This window comes from Acanthaster planci, linkage group LG03 (genome assembly GCF_054643075.1).
Source record: "Acanthaster planci isolate LZ-2023a linkage group LG03, COTS_SCS, whole genome shotgun sequence".
Taxonomy (NCBI): domain Eukaryota; kingdom Metazoa; phylum Echinodermata; class Asteroidea; order Valvatida; family Acanthasteridae; genus Acanthaster; species Acanthaster planci.
The window spans coordinates 8,433,876-8,448,855 of NC_141779.1; the positions used below are offsets into that span (position 1 = coordinate 8,433,876).

Consider the following 14,980-nt stretch of genomic DNA (forward strand, 5'->3'; position numbering starts at 1 on the left):
TTCACGTTGCCATGGTTGACGGAGCTAGGAAAAACAGTCAATCTTTAATAATTCCTTTGTTCACCATTTTCTTTCCTTTTGACCTGTAAATGGCTCATTAAGTTGCAAACAATAAATATTTGCTGAAAAGGGGGTAAATTATGTTATATTGGACGTTGGGACCGCATACGTGCAATGGACGGGGCTTGGGGAATTTTTAAAACTTTTTTGCTCAAGGAAATTAAGGCTCCATGGTTAGGCCTATTCCTGCAATATTTCCTAATTACTGGGGTTTTTTTCTTGTTGTTTGTGTTCCACTTTTGTTTGTATTTTGGCAAAGCGAATAACTAAATCAAATCGAATTAGAAAAAAAAACTAGAGAGAAGTGTTTGTAAACAAGTACAAACACAGAGCTGTTTCGGGACTGTTACACCCACAAAATAAGTATTGGCAATTGTGATGAAAAAACCTCAAACTATGAGAGAGTAAAATGAACAATTTGGTATTCTGGACGTGACATATAACCCCGAAAAAATTTCATTTATAATCAGTTTCAACCAATGCAATTGGATGTCCACTTCAGAAGATAATCTAATATGACTTGTCACGTGATATTATTCTCACAGTTGAGAGTTTGCTTTGTACTTTGTGGAGCTTCTCACAATAGCTTAAAAATTATAATACTTACTTAAAGATAACATATACGACTTCTTCGACTGTTGACGTCATCACGAGTGGATGTGATACCAGTTACAAGAATTGTATTTCTTTAATGTCACGTGACTTGTCACCAGATGAGATCAGAATCAAATCAGATCAATTTGGGTCTAAAACCCTTCCATTTCCAGCCACACACAAAGTTTCAACCGCATCGGACCTGTACTTTTCGAGGTATAGTGGTTTCAAGAGATCCCCTTTAATGTCACGTGACTTGTCTCCTGATGACGTCATCATCACTAAATATGCTCAATATTTGCCCAAAGCACTACCTCTCCAGGATATAAGCAGGGTTTCAACCCAGCACTAACACCGACAGACTCATTCCGTTAAAAAAACTTAATGGCTTTTACCACTTTTAAACAATAAGCCTACTTCCGGTTTCAACCACATATTATATATCCTATCACTTGCTGGAAACCGAATGTTGCGGGAGGCCACAGTTGATTTTATATGGGTTTTTATTCAAAATTTGATAATAAATCACGTGATGACGTCATCATGACATAAATATTTTAGAATTATCTCAGTTGTATAGTTAGTGCTTGCTGTAAGTTTGACGATCATCAACGATTACTAAGGTACGAAAATAGTGCCTCGAAAACGTGTACAAAGTCAATGGGCTGAAATAAATATTAACAAATCACTATTAAATCACATGATGACGTCATCACGACGTCATAAATCTGGACGTATCTTTGCATGAAGGTCTTTGTTGGCTGTAACTTTGAAGTTGATCAAAGCTCTCAAACTAACCCAAATGCTGGCTTGAAAACGTGTACAAAGACAAAGGGCTGAAATAAATATTGAAAAATCAAGAATAAATGACATGATGACGTCATCATGACGTCCTTTACTTACAATAATTTTTGTATCACGGTCTTTGTTGGCTGTCACTTTGATAACCATCAAACATTGGAAAGGTTTTAAAATTGTACCTTGAAAACGTGTACAACGTCTATTGCAAAAAAACTCATTTGCAGAAACAATGCTCCTTTAAGTTCATGTCACGTGATTTGCGCTTAAACTGAACAATTTTTATGAAATATTACTTCATATTTGGACTCTTAGGCATATTTCAAATAAAATAACAGAGCGTAAAGTACCCGATTTCTCCTTCGTTCTTATAGTAATCTTGCGCCGAAGTTAAAGACTACTTTTTCACTTGTTTTAAGTGGAAAAACGTGTACAAAACCTATGGGGAAAAATTAAATATTCACAAATGAATATAAAATAAGGTGATGATGTCATCATGACGTCATCCCTTTGCAATAAATCTTGCATCAGGGTTTTTGTTGGCTATCACTTTGGGAACGATCAAACACTGCAAAGTTACAAAAATTGTGGCTCGAAAACGTGTACAAAGTCAATGGGCTAGAAACACGTGTGCAGGAAAACTGCTCCTCTAACTTCATGTCACGTGATTTTTGTCTAAACTGGAAAAAACTTATGAAATATTATTTAATATTTACACACTTGGGTATATTTGCGAACGATCGGAAGGGAAAATTTAGTCTGATTTCTTTTTCGTTCTGGTAGTAATTCTCGTTCAAAGTTGAAGACTGCTCACGCATTATGCTGGACAATGTGTGTACAAACTCAACTCTATGTTGTGTAGAACGCCATCCATAGTTCAATATAGGACAGTTTGTTGAAAATTGAAAGCCCATGCAGGTGTAACCGCAATTCTGCAATAGCGCCATCATAGCCTGATATAGGATAGTCCGAAAACTGTGTGCAATCTGTGTACAAAGTCTATGGGGAAAAATTCATTCTAAAAAATAAATAATAAATAATAATAATAATAAATAAACTACTTAGGTTATCACTGTAAAAAAAATTATAATAATAATCAGAAAAACAATACTGTTTCGGCAAAGTTGCCGAAACAGCTAAAAAGATTTCTGTGTAGGCGAGGGGGGACGGCAAGTGCTATGAAAAATGCGGCGACTGCATGCCGAGTGATGGCGCTGTTGTTACCACCAAGCACTCCGTACTTGCCGCGTCGCCACGCAGAACTCAAATTTTGCAGTACACGGATACTACGAACAGACACACTGCAAACAACACGTGAGTAGTACAGTGGCGCGCACACGTACGTGCACGTGTGTTGTACTGTATGCTGAGCGCTAGCGCGCGGTGGCTCATTGGTTCATTTTCGCGACTAGTCTGGGAATCGCTGACACACCTGATGACATTGATGAAGTAAGTACAACGGATTTTGCTTTTATTATTTTACACTTTACAGGAATAAATTCATAAGCCTAGTAGTTCTTCAGTTGAGGGGTAGACCATGGAGGGTATCCGGACAACTCGACCGTTCGCCAACTCGACCTCGGACAACTCGACCGTTGAGACAATTCGACCGTCCATGCGTAGAAGGGCGAGACAAGTCGCATGCGTATACCCAGTTCTGGATTGCTTGAAATAAAACCCTTCTTCCTTTGTGTTGCGCTTCGGTTCTACATTCTCAGACAGGTTCTGGTTAAAAGGTGAAATGTAAGCTTCTTGTTGAACAAAACTTGTTCTCGAAAAATTTCTAGAAAAAAAATTTGGCCAGATTTCTGATTTGTTCTTCGACATTTGTGAATGGTTTGTCAAAAATCATGGTTGGCCCCTAGTGGAAAAAAATTGACGCATAGTTACAGGGTGATACGTCATTCACAACGAGTGATCCAAAATTCTTTTTTTTCATACTCAACAGTCATATAAATAAACCTTTGCATCTAATGTCTGTTTAATCAAAATGACTTCCAGAGTTGGGTTTTATCAAAACTGGCCGAAAACCATATTGTTCCTAGTTTTGGGTCATGCATTAAGTGCATGCACATTGCAAAATCATTCTTACTATATCCCCGCATGACCGGTTTTCAACGATGTAAGGTCTTTTTTTCAAACTGACCAACATGAACAAAAGTATCACACCAAAAGAGGTCTCATTCACTTCTTTCATATCACAGACTTGGAGAACGTTGATCACTCCTGTCACTTTTGCGAAATTAGGGCCTACCTGGTATAGTTGCTGTCTGTGGCGCACCGCACAGTAAGCATTGTGACCTATTTTCAACGGTCCCGTTGAGTAAGGTGTCCCAGTGAAGCCATACACAAAATAAATGTCTGAAACTACTCAAATGTTGTGTGGCATTGTAAAATTCTTCCATCTATGTTTTTATCGGTTCATCTTGCATTTTTCCTGACCCAGCCTCTCACTCTTTCCTCAAAAATGCTCATATGCTAAAGACTTGTTGGTTTGCTTTTTCAGCATTGTTATAATCTAGTGATACCCCTTGGCCTGGGCCCACCTGCTCCACTTTTGGGATGGGGAAGCTGGAGTTCCTTTTTATCACCTCCTTTCCCCTTGGGTCTTCATGGTTCCTGCTATCCTCTCCTTCTCCCCACCTTTTCCGAATCATCAAGACCATCCTCTTATTTTCAAGATGTCAAGGTCGTGGGTTCAAGTCCCACCCGAGTAAGCTTGTGAGGTTTTTTTGCAAGCTCTCGGACGAGCACTGAGCATACAGTGCTTATTAATATACGTTGGGTACGGGCAAACCGTTATATATAATTACCATCCTCTTAATAAACAAGGAATTAGTTTTTATCATCGTAATGAATAATTTAGTTTTGGCAAAATGAACACAATCCTCTTGAACATGAAAAGAAATTCATTAACTGAAAGATTTTTTTCAATTTTACAACTTTGCCACTTTTAAGACTTTTCTACATTTTGGATCTTCAAGTAAACCAAGCACATACTGGGAAAGAACTTAAAATTACTCTTCTGTTGGGGACTGATAGCATGGCAAACCATGGCACGGGCAAAAAATGTGTCTTTCAGTCGTAGTTGTGTGACATTACAACAGTACTTGAGGTGAACCCAATGTGAACAGCTTTGGAACATGCACTGAGCCCATGAGGTGAAATAGAGTGAATCCTTAAATTCAATAGGGCGGTATCGGTGACACACACACAGCATTTCTCGTCCTCGTTAATTTCCTCATCAGAAGGTACATGTACATCACGACCGGATGTGATTGTTCGGCTTGGTCCAGGCTCACAGTGTTGTGATGCAGCCATGGCAGCAGATTCTGTTTTCTTTGCCCTTTTGGTGGGGTGTTATTTCTTCTTTCTGGTTGATGTCTTCTTTGGTGACGTTTCAACAAACTGCACAATCTTCTTCCTTACTGCTTCTTCAGTTATGGCCTTTCCCGATGTCACTGAAGAGAGACATCTCTTTCTTGGTACTTTCTCTCGTTGGCCTATGATCTGCTCTCTTTTTTTGAAGAGATCACAGGAGTCGGAGTGAGGGAGGCTGCCACTGCCGTCACCTTGTGGACCAACTGGTTGGGGTTCAGACAAATCTTTCGGCTCACTTGCTGTCCTATTTAGCGCCTCGGCTGGTTCCTGGTTTCTGACATCGATTATTTCATAGTTGCAAGGGTAGATGCCAGTTTTCTTGAAAGAGCTTCGTAAGTTGTCAGAGGATAGGGCCTTGGAGTATGCTCTGCAAGCAAGTTCACAGATGGAGTATCTGTCGATGCCTGTCGTAAAGTGAGCACGCGTGTGTTGGGGGCAAATTGAATTGTAGATTTTCTCAAATGGCCCGAAGCATCTAACATCCACTGGCTGCAGGACGTCGCTCGTATGTGCTGGTAAGACAAACAACACAATATTGTGTTCTCTTGCCCAGTCAATCAATGGCAGGGAGATGTGGGAAGAATGTCCATCATAAAGGACAAGGATGTGCTCATCCTCTCTGCTGTCATGGCTGTCTGTGACATACTTTAAAAAATGTGATGAAATGCAGTCCATGAAAATTTCAGAGTTGGACCAGCCACTGTCACAGTTCCACTGGCACCCGGAGTGCAGCCTTAACCCTAACTCTCCTCAATCCTTCACCTGTTGGAGGACTGAGGAGTGTTAGGGTTAAAGAAGCTCTTGTCTCATCCTCTGTCCTGGAAATACGAAATATGGCGGAAGTTGCTGTCCAGTGGCATTCCCCCAACCAATGATTGCCACAGTAGACCCCTTGCCTGTAGTGACAGCAACTGTGCTCTTGGATGCACTGATGATATGTGGTGGAGAATGATTGGGTCCCTTTTCATCAATATTGTAGATTCTCTCAGGGGCATCTTTTAGCCTGTGGTCATTATTCTGTCAAGCTCAGTGAAATATGCCTTGACAACTTCCTCGGATGTAGCTTTTGCCCTATATATGTCCAAGCTTCGTGGTTTTTTCACATGAAGCTCCGGCCATCTTCCTATAAAATTTCTGAACCATCTGAGAGTTAATGGATGTCCTGCTTGCCGTTTGTGGAGACTGACTGCATACAAGGTAGCTATGTCGACAACTCCAGCCCTCATGTACCCATGACCATTACGAGCATCTTTCTTCAAGCGTCGAAAATGTGTACCTTCGAAAACTTGGCCCTCTACGATACGTACGTTGCAGAAATGTATGTGACGTAATGGGTTCGTCAACTGTGCAGCACTAGGTAGTATCATTGATGGCTTGCGCTGTGCAGCTTCAAAAAGTTGAGTCGAAATTTACACATGATTCACTTTTTAATTCATTGGAATTCTTATTTTTCAACCAATTTTCTCTAAATCAAGAAATTTTTTATTAAGAAAATAAGCGCTTTTATGGCTGAAAATGGATTTGCCACTCGTATGGTTACTTTCAGGAAACCAATCCAGAACGAGAAAAAGTGTTGCCACTTTCGTCGATCCTGTATATCCAAATTAAAAGTTCAAAATTTGAAATTAAGTTGGTAGTATATCTAGCGCACAAGGTGGATGGTGACCGTATTTCATTGGAAAATGAGGATTTTTTGTAGCTGCAATCTGACTGCATAATTTTCGTGATCTGGAACTGGGAAAATGACAGTATTACACGTAGAGATCTCACTGGTCGAGTTGTCTCTCTGTCAGAGTCGAGTTGTCCTAACGGACGACTTGACAAAAGGTCTAGTTGTCTCAACGGTCGAGTTGTCCGAAGTCCAGTTGGCAAACGGTCGAGTTTTCCAACATCCCCATGGAGAAAGGAAAAGACCATGTTGAGATAGTGATCCTACATGTTGGAATAGGAATCAACACGAGGCATGCCTACACTCACTGGCTACAGTACATGTGCATGGCCCGTTTCTGTGAAAACGACTTGAGTAACTTTAGTAGACCTATATGCCCACTTAGATTTTGCACACATATCTTTCAAATTGTTTATACCTCAAGTCATTGGGTCTGATGTGCTCCCCGTATGTGCAGCTAATACAAGGCCATCCCATGAGCCCAGATTCTCTTTGGCATGCTGTGCATATTTGAATTTTGGAAATGATATTTGACGCGCCTGCATCAGGGTGATGTAGATCAGTCAATAATAGTCTGAGCAACTTAGACTTTGTGAATTGCCTTTTTAAAGATTTGGATATGGTCCTGCGAAACATGGCAATATGAACACACTGTATACTCATCAGTGTGAAGTCATCAACTTGGTCTGGACTCAACTCGCCCCGAGTCAACTCCGTGTCAGGTCAACTACATGTAGGTCCCAAGTCAACTCAGTCTCGTCAACTCTTGAAAGCAGGCACTTGGCTGCAGCATGAATAAAAATCTTCCAAGCTAGTTTCAACAACTTTAGCATACCTTTATTAAAAGTACACGTATTTCCAGAATTCTAAAATTGCATGTACTGTTCATGTAAATTGACTGACATGTGGATGAGACGCCTGGCCTTGTAATTTGGGAAGGCCAGGCACTTGGATGCATCACTAGATGATTAATTACCACAGATGAGAAGGCAAAATCCCAGTCTCTCTTGACAGACGGACAAACTTTGGCATTTAAGTACAGTTGAACACTGGTAAGAAGAACACTGCTCGTACAAGATCATGGGTATAACAAGGACAATCTTAGGTCCTAAGTCTTTGTTCTCTGTGTTTTCCATTACTGATGATACAAGGTCATTATTATAACAAGGTAATTTTCTAAAGTCCCAAGGACCTTGTCATAACAGCGTTCCACTGTATTTCCAGAAATCTAACATTGCATGTACACTTCATTTACAAACATACAAACATGCTGTGTGTTAGCCTATTAATTTATTCCTGACACAAAAGTCAATGAAAACTTGGTTCCTGATACGCTGGTAACTTCTGTGTTAAGTTGTTGTCAGTTGCTGTGGAGATGAGTGGATTGTCAAAGACTCACACTTGAACTTAGACCTTCTGGACTCAGAACTTCGCTACGAGGACTTGGCCCAAGCCCCCCTCCCTGATTTTTAACTTTATTTTACCGCGCAAGACTGGTGGTCTATGCGTTTACACGTGTATGTCTGTGGTGCCGCGGCATGTGCAAAATGGGATTACAGGATACGACAAGGTTTGGAACGCTCCTTGGTATGTTTGTAAAGGGACATGTAGGCTAATTGCACATTCTGTTCATGGAATTTTGAATGTTTCCATGATTGACTTACATGTAGTAGTTTACAGTTTAATGAGTTGAAGTTTGTACTGTAGTGTGACATGTTAGAGCAGACTGCCAGAAGTCATTCAGTCTGTCATGTGTCTGTGCTGGGTCCGACGTCAGACCCTTCAGTTTTGGGGGTAGATAAATTACACAAATTCGATTTTTTAATCAAATTTTCCCTTGAGAATGAGAGCAACCATTAAGCTTGAGGTACCCAGGCTAAAGGGGGTTTTTACTCCAAAAATCACCCAGGGTTTCCTGATCATTCTTCCCAACGATCGCATCGGACCATACATTTTGTGTGCATCACACAGTGCACATGCAACGACAGCCAAGGGCCAGTATAGCAGAGCTAGTTCCGCATGTCATTTGGACTATTTTTGAAGGTGGCATTGTTTAACCATAACCTGTCACAGCTAGCACAGCACCTTGCCTGATGTATCACTCCAGTCACACAGCTCAGAGGTCACTCATGCGATAATAACAAGATTCTACCCTCTCCTCCATATATGGACAAACTGACCTTGCTAAATTGGCCATTGGCCTGCGCATGTGCACTGAGGTGTGATGCACACAGATTGTTCAGTACAATGTGATTGTTGGGAAGAAAACGGGAGATATGTGAATAAACCCTCCAATTTTGCAAAATAAGATTGGTATTAAAGTCTAAAAACCAGCATTAATTACACATTTTTCAAGAGCTATACATGTGGGTACCTTAAGGTTGCTCTCACTTGAAAATTTTGAAGAACTTTGAAAATGGAAAATCTTGAAAATGAGCCGGCATCTTGTCTCCCTCAGAAAAAAATGTGCTGTGCGAGAACGGTATGTTGGATTTTCACAAAAATGGTGTCAGAATGACCAAAAAGAGTTATTCCAAAAAACTCCAGAAGGCTTCTAGAAAATATGCACCTTGATAATATTGAAAAATATGTTAAAGGAAGGTAGATTCCCTATTCCCTCCCCCAGCTCTTTAGGGTAAAATTCAGAGGTTCTTCTGCCACTCACACACCAGAGTTTACACAGTTTGTTAAGTTGAGAAAGCAGTCTGGGTACCTCCTGTTGTTTGTACATGTGTCAACTGGCTGAAGATAGACCTTTTCCGAATCAGCCGGCTTAGGCTGACAGAACTTCCCCGCACTGTATGGTTTTATGGATTTAACAGTGACCCACAATAACAGTCTATGTGGTGATAGATTGAAACATGGATGTTTTGCTCATTTGGGTAAAAAATTATCATTACAGTGTGACCTTTTCTTCTTATTTTTGGTAATTTTTCCCTGTGTTTAGATTTGGGAAGGCCTCATTGCCAGGTGAATGTACTGCCATGGCTGCCTACATGAACGTTGAGGCTGGCTAGCGTCATGGTGCGAGTGGACTGACCGATGCTATCTCCAAAGTGAAGAGGCAGGTTACATCATAAGTAACACAGGTAAGAAGAGGGATGAATCCGGGAAGGGGGGGAATTGGGGTCATGACCAAAAAAGGAGCAAAAATTGTTTTCACTTGAAAAATGAAAGGATCTTTTTGGTCTATTTAATTTCCCTTCTTTTGAAAAGTGGAAATGTAGCCTAACCCCTCAAGGAACTTTCAAAAATTAAAAAAAAAAAATTGGTCCCCCAGAATCAAGTTTGTCCCCCCCTCCCGAAAAAAATGGGTCCTGGATCCACCCTTGGGTTCTTGTGGCTAGCTTTTAGGGCAAGCCTGACCTAGGGATGGTTGTGTGCATTGTGTCAACCATGAAAGACGATAGGCATGAGGTTAAACCCTTGTAACCAGGGCAAGCTAGTTGAATGCACCCACTATACTGGAATTCCTCACATTTTCCTGACCTAAAGTTCCTTTTCCTTCATGGTTCGTTACTGTTCCATGACAAATTACCATCGATCAATGGTCCATATCTCCTGAGACATGTTCAACATGTTCAAGGAGCAATCTAGGTTTCATAATTTTAATAGTAAAACTCATGAAATGAAGCGTCCAATCATAGACATAAAATACCTTTGGACCGACAACAGCAGGGGCATAATTTAAGGGAAGTCTCCATTTTCAATAACCACGAGCAAAAGGCTGTTTTGCCTTCTGGGGTTTCATGATTTGCTGTGCAGCACTGCTCTACATCAAAGAAGATGAATTGGGGGCAACTGTGGCAATTGTCCATCAAACATTATTTGGCCCTGTTGGTCTTTTTATTAAAGTTCTAACCTGGCACAGTTCAATTTTTCTTCCTCATAATATTGCCCGTTATTACAAGCCATTAGTAGAAGCCTAGGTGCACAGTATGTGAAATTCAGATAAATTCCTGACATCTCTGTTTAGTGAATATTTTGAAAAGCAAATTTAACATATTTTCTCAAGTTTTATCTGATAGAGCACTGAGAACTGTGTTTCCAAAGCATTTCAAAAATAAAGTCTAAAAATTTAAATCACATACATTATATATTTATTTAACCCTAACAGTCCTCAATCCTTCACCTGTTGGAGGACCGAGGACTGTTAGGGTTAAAGAAGGATCTACCTTAATTTTGACAAATATTGAACCAAAACACAAAAGGGACCGCGCTGTAAACACTTAACAGTATTTCCAGTCACCATCTTGTATCCAACTCAACAGACTTGTGCACACAGTTGAAATATTTCTGCCCACACTTTCGGGATCAGTTGTTGATTTCTGTAGAGTCCAGTCCACTCATTCAAGCCCCATTGAAAACAGTGTAAAATCAGCACCGTTCAGGGCCCAACAGCATGCACACCAACATCCCTGAGATTTCTGAAACACAAATGAAATTCTTGTCTGGTCACTTATCTTTCAATTTCTTTTCAATTTTTTGTGGGTTAACCAATTACATTTTTAATTATTCCCACCAAACAAAATTACCCCCCCCAAAAAGTGATTTTTCCGAAGTCCGATTGCAGCCATTTACCAAGTGGCAACCCTCAACTTTCTCGGGCACTTAGGACCATTTCTCAACCGTAGTTTTTAGCCCTTCTGCTCTCATATGAAAGCTCAAAGACCCAGGGAGATGATCCTGGCAACGATTTACACAATCTCACCATTTTTGGAGCCAAACAATCTCCTTTTTCAAAAGATACTGCGGGTGCACTTTTAATGCTAATGAGCTGGTCAGAAATTCTCACTTGAATTAGTGGTCTGCACCCTGTAAGAGCTGTTGGTCCATAGATATTAGGTTTGTGGTCTTCCCTTGTTGATGTTACAGTATTACTGTAAAACAGCGCCCTCACTTGTTAGGAAAAGGGAAAGACAATTTTAAGTGTTTAAAACTCACTTTTTGATGCACTAAACCCTAAAGGGGTGTCTGCAAAAATTTTTTAACAGAGTACAAATCACAAATGCTTTTAGAAGTAATGGGTCAGCAGTGTCAAAGGAATTCTTTTGTCATAGTTCATTTTCTGACATGAAAATGGATGAAAAGCAATAGACACCAACACTTTTTTAATGAAATAAAAAGTGTAAAATTTTTGAGCGTACAAGGATCCTGTAATTTTTGAAGAAATGTCTCAATTTCTGCTGCAACTTAATTCCTTTTGTGATTAATTTCTTCCCCAGACCTCGTGTGAAAGCTGGGGGTATGCCCCAGGGGAAGCAGACCATGATGATGATGAGAAAAGCGCCCTTGCCTCCTTCAACCTGGAGAGAAAGGAAGATGAAGGACAAGATCCTATGGGACTTCACAGAGATGATTCATGGGAATGTCAGAGAGAGGAAGCAACTCAGATAGATGCCAGTCCTCACCTCCATCACTGAGATTGCATGAGGGATCCTCATCAGAATCTTAGGCATTGATTCACAAAAAGGCAAGGAAAGGACTCAATCTTCTTAGAGATGCAGTTTCTTGCTTCCACCTTAGTGATGGAGCAAGTCTATCTGCATTTGTACACTACTCAAAGGATCATATGTAGTGATCAATAATTTAAACACATGGTATTCACAGCGCAAAAAATGACCGTCATTTAATTTGGCTATTGGTAAGTTCCGCTACAGAGTACTGAAGTCTCACGACACTGAAAAAGCAACTTTGGTCAGCACCTTGTCCAGGTCCTTTACGGCCCTGAAAATGATGTCTAAAAAATTGCATTTTAACCAAGTTATTTGAGGGTGCTGTTTATGAGTAAAAATGATATCGCAGTAATGTGAGGCCGCTATTTATGAGTTAGAATGATATCGCAGTAATGTGAGCACAGTTTATGAGAAAGAATGATATCATGGTAATGTGAGGGCACTGTTTATGAGTTAGAATGATATCGCAGTAATGTGAGGGCACTATGTATGAGTTAGAATGATATCGCAGTAATGTGAGGGCACTGTTTATGACTGAGTTAGAATGATATTGCAGAAATGTGAGGGCACTGTGAATGAGTTAGAATGATATCGCAGTAATGTGAACGCAGTTTGTGTTAGAATGATAACGCGGTAATTTGAGGGCACTGATTATGAGTAAGAATGATATCGCGGTAATGTGAGGGCGCTATTTATGAGTTACAATGATGTTGCAGTAATGTGAGGGCACTTTTTATGAGATACAATGATTTTTTGAGTTAGAATGATATCGCGGTAATGTGAGGGCGCTATTTATGAGTTACAATGATGTTGCAGTAATGTGAGGGCACTTTTTATGAGATACAATGATTTTTTGAGTTAGAATGATATCGCGGTAATGTGAGGGCGCTATTTATGAGTTACAATGATGTTGCAGTAATGTGAGGGCACTTTTTATGAGATACAATGATTTTTTGAGTTAGAATGATATCGCGGTAATGTGAGGGCGCTATTTATGAGTTACAATGATGTTGCAGTAATGTGAGGGCACTTTTTATGAGATACAATGATTTTTTGAGTTAGAATGATATCGCGGTAATGTGAGGGCGCTATTTATGAGTTACAATGATGTTGCAGTAATGTGAGGGCACTTTTTATGAGATACAATAATTTTTTGAGTTAGAATATCGCGGTAATGTGAGGGCGCTATTTATGAGTTACAATGATGTTGCAGTGATGTGAGGGCACTTTTTATGAGATACAATGATTTTTTGAGTTAGAATGATATCGCAGTAATGTGAGGGCACTGTAAATCGTGGTAATGTGAGGGCGCTATTTATGAGTTGGAATGATATCGCAGTAATGTGAGGGCAGTGTATATTGTGGTAATGTGAGGGCACTATTTACGAGTAAGAATGATATTGCAGTATTGTGAGGGCGCTATTTATGAGCTAGAATGATATCGCAGTAATGTGAGGGCACTATTTGTGATTCTGAATCATAGAAATGAAGTACTTTGAAGATGTACATGTATCTCAGCATGAAAAAAATTGCATGTAACTTTTGAGACCCTTTCCGTTCAGTAAAATAATGCAGTGTCTGACATGTATCAGTTTGCAAATCTTCCCCCAAATCACAAATTTTATAATTATCTTTAAAAATGATGATTGACACCAAAAAATCAAAACTATGGTTTTCAGGACATCAAAAAAAACAGCTTCAGTTTCCAAAACCTAAACACAAAATGGTGAGAAGTCCAATATGTCAGTAACTTTTTCTCAAAATGTCCTTAAGTGAGACCCATACGTGTACATCATTTTACCACAATAGGGTTGCATAGTACTGGTCAGTCTCATTCATGTCATTGTACCCCCCCCCACTCTCTAAGACACTCCCATGCAGTCTCTCACCCCCTTGCCTCAGTCATATCCTATCCTTAATTTTATGTGCAAAGAGAGTTAAAGGAGGCCATTTTGAAGTTGTGCAATACCTGAGCAATACACCTCACCGAGTGCTTTTTGACCCTTCCAGCTAATTGGGCTCTGAAACACGACTAACCAATTGCATTGTCTCACATTCTATGGTGCTCAACCAACCATGAACGCGAGCTTCAGTGTACAATAAGTAAAGTCAATGAGGTAAAGACCTCAGGCTAAAATGTTCAAAGTCAAATGTCTGATCCTTTAATCTTTTGAGTAGTGTACATTGGTTTACAGTGCATGTACAGTGCTGCTATAATGAACAGGGCAGGGTCCATACACACTGCATGGTGTAGCATACCTCCCCAACTATTGCGATTTCATTGGTACTGTTCTAATCGTCGCATTTTCATAGGCCTAAAAAAGGTGTTCCTATTTCCATAAAAAAAGGGGGAAATGTCCTGGCTAAAGAGGGCGCTATTTGCCAAAACAGAGAGGGTGCTTTTTCCTGTGTTGAAATGTCAGTTCTCACATACATTCATGTAAAACAGATTCTCTTGTGCAGCTGCTTGTTTTGCTATGGGCTCATAATTTGGCCGTACCAATTTCGGAATTTATTTACATCCTAACTTTCGTGTCACTTTCATCAGTCCTAAATGTTTTTCTTCAATTTAAAGCAAATATGTAATGTTCAGTATTAAGAACTGCGCCGGAACTTTGGGAGCCAAGAGGCATGTTCTGTATATTGAACTGTTCAGTTAGTGACGTTGTACTGTACTTACATCCAAATTATTCAGGACTTAAGAGGTACTCTGTAAATTGAATAGACAATCTCACCTCACATTTAACAAGTTTGCCCCCCCCCGGACAGAGATACTGACAAATGGGAAGAACCTCCACCATAGCTCAGTTGGTAGAGCACTGGTACAGTGTTCCAGAGGTTGCAGGTTCAAATCCCGCTCCAGTCAACTTCTTTGCTCATTTTTATAAGTTTTTCCTTGGACAAAATTCTATGTGCATTTTTTTTCCCAAGTTGTACATCCACATTGCCAGAGTATTAGAAAAAGTCTTTCACTTAAAATTATCACAAAACTGTTGGCTCAGTGCTGAAAGGTCTTTACTCC

At 40.0% G+C, this 14,980-nt stretch overlaps 1 long non-coding RNA gene and 2 pseudogenes across 1 annotated transcript; 1 reads left to right on the forward strand and 2 right to left on the reverse strand.

Moving 5' to 3' along the window:
* The first annotated feature begins 2,685 nt into the window (after positions 1 to 2,685).
* Positions 2,686 to 13,656, forward strand: LOC110983431 (uncharacterized). Its single transcript, XR_015424782.1, has 3 exons — positions 2,686 to 2,901; positions 9,450 to 9,591; positions 11,728 to 13,656. It is a non-coding gene; the product is annotated as an uncharacterized LOC110983431 (long non-coding RNA).
* LOC147799604 (uncharacterized) lies at positions 4,470 to 5,561 on the reverse strand (annotated as a pseudogene).
* On the reverse strand, positions 5,501 to 6,200 carry LOC147799605 (uncharacterized; annotated as a pseudogene).
* Positions 13,657 to 14,980: the final 1,324 nt, after the last annotated feature.